This window comes from Mytilus galloprovincialis, chromosome 7 (genome assembly GCF_965363235.1).
Source record: "Mytilus galloprovincialis chromosome 7, xbMytGall1.hap1.1, whole genome shotgun sequence".
Taxonomy (NCBI): Eukaryota; Metazoa; Mollusca; class Bivalvia; order Mytilida; family Mytilidae; genus Mytilus; species Mytilus galloprovincialis.
Genome location: NC_134844.1, coordinates 16,655,770 through 16,660,530, shown reverse-complemented (window position 1 = coordinate 16,660,530; position 4,761 = coordinate 16,655,770). Strand labels below are relative to the sequence as shown.

Sequence of the window (4,761 nt, the reverse complement as noted above, 5' to 3'; positions counted from 1 at the left end):
GAAACTTTAGCAAATGTTGTATTTAAAAAAAAAAATAGTAAATGTATAGATTATGTTTTGTTTATTTTCAGAAATCAATGAGAGCAAAATAGAATCTAAATCACGTTCCAGTAATGTGTCCTTTGTCGGTGAGTCTGTGTGTTTACATTTTACTTATAACTTTTGTTATTATAATTTAACGATATTTATACAATCAATCCTATAGATTTGTATCTACTACAACAATTTGTCTTCAAATAAGACGTTCAAAGTGATTTGTGTTATCAAACATTTCCAAAAAGCTTTTCATACAAAAGTAATTAAATTTATACAATTATCAAAATACATTTTTCGCGCTCAAATCAATAATGCATTTTTGACAACACGATGCGCGCCATTTTGTTGAGCCTTTAATCTTCTATGTTGCTTTGTCTATACTGCTAAACAGACATAATAGTTAAAAAATGTCAGAATTAAGGGTACAGCAGTCAACATGGTTATAATCTTAATCACGAAGAATACGTAAATATACATTTATCATGGCTTAAAACATCAATCCATCTAGGTTTTTTTTAAATATTTTTTTTCCATAACTAAAGATAAATATTTAATTAACTTCGATTCGCACGTGCATATCTTTTAAACACAATTTGTTATCGTGTGATTATCTTGGTACAGTTTAATCAAGTTGATATCTCTGCCTTGATGGTTTGTTTAAAATTGAAACAGAGAATTTTATATTATATATCTTGATTTCAGACAAATTCTTCGGCTCTTTACCAATTCTATCAAGTCTACCAAGTCTATCAAGTCTATCAAGTCCTAGACATTTTTCTGGCAGTAAGTTGTATGTATAGGGACATAAAAAGCTGTGAGAGTACGTGTACGTGAAAATTCATAAGTAAGACTGACTTTTATTTTATTCGTTTATTATATATTGGTATTTACTAAAAGGTTTTCGGCATGAAATTGACTTTATGTGTTCTTAGAGCATATTAATCTGACGATATGATCCCTCTTAAAAGCTTGACTCTTTTCAGTTTCATTTTCTTACAGTAATATTTCATTTATTATCGTGACTCATAATATTGAAAAATCAATGAAGATCATTGCATAGATAATAACTGTTTAGTGTCTTTACATATCAGCTGTACGAAGCTAAGAAACGGGTGTAATAAGAGCTTTAGCGAGCTATTACTCCTGTTTCGTGCCGAGTACGAATACAGCTGATATGTGAAGACACTAAACAGTTATTGTCTATGTAATGATCTTCATTGATTTTTCAATACCATGAGCCACGAGACTGAATGATTTATTACTTACAACTTATTTCAACAGTTAAAACAAATAACAAAACATTGTCCAATTTGAAACAAAAATGTACGAGTTGTCCTACGTTTCAGAATTTTGAACTGAACTTGCCTTCACTTAACATGCATGCTGAAATTGACATGGTCGATTTCGTTCTACATGTCGGACAACAAAACCAAGGAGTAATAAAAAACTCATAAAACCAACAGACATTTTATATCAACAGTTAAAAATAATAAACAAGAAACAACACGAACTCCACTAAAAACCGGGTGTGAAATCAAGTGCTACGTAAGGGTAAACATTTCCAGCACCGTATACGGCACCCTTTCTGTTATTTCCTTGTTCAGTTCGGTAATGATGGAAGGTTATTATGACTAAGGAGGAATATCAGATATGATTTCTGACACACTTTTGTCATAATGGCCAATCAGCTGATGATGGAGACCGTAAATTTTCTTGAGCGACTACCTTAATTTGATTGATTCATAGCCCTGTCTAAGCAATTTTTGAGAAAAATATAAAAAAATTAAAAACTTTAGAACCCGAAGGACTCAACACAATATATGAACGATAATAAAAGTATTTATTTTAAAACAGAGAAAAAATGCGACAAATGAATGTCATAGTAGTTATTATAACGTGATGTATCCAAGCGATGTATTACCAATGTTATTTCAACTGATCAAGCGGAGCTTACGTTTTATTTTGCATAAGGACAGTTTATTTGAAGATGTGTGTGATAAGGATGATTGCCGTTATATTTTTAGTGATTTCTAATCACCTATCAGTGTCATCAAAAGAAATTACAAAAGATTGACTGGACATTTCATTAATGAGTTTAACCTAAAACACCTATTTATAGATGGGCTGGTTTATTATGAGCGAAACGGTTAAACTCCGCCCAGTCAAGTGAAATGAATTGAGTAATAATTGTTGTTTCAATGTTGTAATTTATTCCAATGAAGGAGGCCGTAATGATCGAAACGTAAGGGAATTTGTGTTACAGTTTTTATTGTACAGTGAAACCTGTTTAAACCGATCCTCTTCGCTACTTAAGATATTTTTCGGTTTCAGCCGATGTACGGTTTTATCAGGTTCATAACGCAAACAATTTAATATGACAGTACTTAAGAACTTGTTTGGTTTAGACAGGTTTTTGGTTTATACAGGATTCGGTTTAGTCAGGTTTCACTGTATACATATATATTTATATGAATTGTCTTTACTATAATTCCATCCTCTTTTCCTCGATTGCATCATCACTTAATAAGACCTACCAAAGGATTTAATGTTGCATGAACAACATGACGGTAAAACAACAGAAACAGTTAAGCTTTCTGAAGCATATGAATTCATTCGCTGTTTTGTGGGGTTCGTCGGTTGTTTTGTTTGTTTGTATTTTGAAAAGACGTTATCAATTTTTCCTCGACTTTTAAATGTCCCTTAATGATCATCCGCGGCTTTTTTTAAATTATGTATGATCCCTTTTTTTACTAATTTCTGTATACTTTATATGAGATAATATTGTTTATTTGGCGTAAAGTTATGTATCTGAAGATCAATAAAATGTTCATGGATGTAACTTTGTAATGCTAAGGGTTTAATTATATCAAAATCATGTATATACAAATGCACTCAATGATTTCAACTCATCTAAGATATTACGAATAATGGCAATTGTGTGTGTATATATTTCCGAATTAATAAATTTCAGGTACAGGCAGTGATGCCTTAAGGCAAAAGACACCATCTGGTAAGCATATTTTGTGAACATTCAAACTTATTAAATCAAAACGATTTATTTACGAATGCACTTTATGATTTCAACTCATTTAAAATAAAAATCCATAATGGCAGCTGTGTGTGTATATATTTGCAGTTCATACATTTCAGGAATAGGCAGAAGAAATGTCTCAAGGCAAGAGAAATCATCTGGTAAGCATATGTTGTGAACTTTCAAACTTATTATATCAAAATTATTTATTTACGAATGCACTGAATGATTTCAACTCATCTAAAATAAAATCCATAATGGCAACTGTGTGTGTGTATATTTGCAGTTCATAAATTTCAGGAAAAGGCAGAAGAAATGTCTCAAGGCAAGAGAAATCATCTGGTAAGCATATTTTGTGAATATTCAAACTTATTATATCAAATTAATTTTTTTACGAATGCACTCAACGATTTCAACTCATCTAAAATATAATCCATAATGGCAATTGTGTTGTTGTTTGTATATATTTGTGAGTTAATGAATTTCAGGAATAGGTCGAAAGGCCTTAAGGCAAAAGACACCATCTGGTAAGCATATTTTGTGAACATTCAAATTTATTAAATCAAAATGGTTCATTTACGAATGTTCGCAATGATTTCAACTCATCTAAAATAAATTCATAATGGCAATTGTGTGTGTATGTCTATACTGCTAAACAGACATAATAGTTAAAAAATGTCATAAATAAGGGTAACAACAGTCAACATTTTTATAATCTTAATCACGATCAATATGTAAATATACATTTATCATGGCATAATACCTCAATCCATGTAGGTTTTTTTTAATCATGTTTTACCATAACTAAAGATAAATATTTTGTTAACTTCGATTCGCACGTGTATATTTTTTTAAACAAAATTCGTTATCGTATGATGTATATCGGTACAGTTTAAAGTCATTATAAACGAGTGACCGGTGAAAAATATTGTTATTCTAGTTCTTGAACCAATGCAAACAAACATCATAAATTTAGTCTTCTGTGCACGATTTTATCATTTTTTGTGCCCAAATTTCGTATAATCGTCAGTTTGTTTTCAATCGGTCACTGTTGTTGTAAAAATAAGGCAGGTAATTAAAGTTCGTGTTTTGAAGCCGAAGTTTAACGATTGTTACCTGTTTGTCAACAATAAACAAAATAGGTATGGATATTGAGCACGTGTTTAACATGTACAATCAGATAATAGTTTATTGTAAGGACATCCATGCGTATAGCAATCACCGGGTTGTTACGAGAAGGGTCACACTGAGGTCACTTTGCATACGGAAAATACGTCGGGGAAGGAAGCAATTAAAATAAAGTAAACTTCTTCTAAATATGAACATATTAAAGAATTTTCTTCAGAAACAAGTATATGTACATAAGTTTTATAATGAAAACTATCCATTGAGTTATAAAAACACATATGCATTATTTTTTTTAATTTGAGGTTTCTTATGACTTTAATCAAGTTGATATCTCTGTCTGGATGGTTTGTTTAAAATTGAAACAGAGAATATTATATTATATATCTTGATTTCAGACAAATTCTTCGGCTATTCACCAAGTCTACCAAGTATATCAAGTCGATCAAGTCCTAGCAATTTTCCTGGCAGTAAGTTGTATGTGTAGTGACATAAAAAGCTGTGAGTGTACATGTACATTCATAAGTTAGACTGATTTGTTTTATATTCGTTTATTATATATTGGTATT

General features: G+C 30.7%; 1 long non-coding RNA gene across 1 annotated transcript; it reads left to right on the top strand.

Moving 5' to 3' along the window:
* Positions 1-739: 739 nt before the first annotated feature.
* On the top strand, positions 740-3,232 carry LOC143084418 (uncharacterized). Its single transcript, XR_012981066.1, has 3 exons — positions 740-819; positions 3,008-3,046; positions 3,187-3,232. It is a non-coding gene; the product is annotated as an uncharacterized LOC143084418 (long non-coding RNA).
* The last annotated feature ends 1,529 nt before the right edge of the window (positions 3,233-4,761 follow it).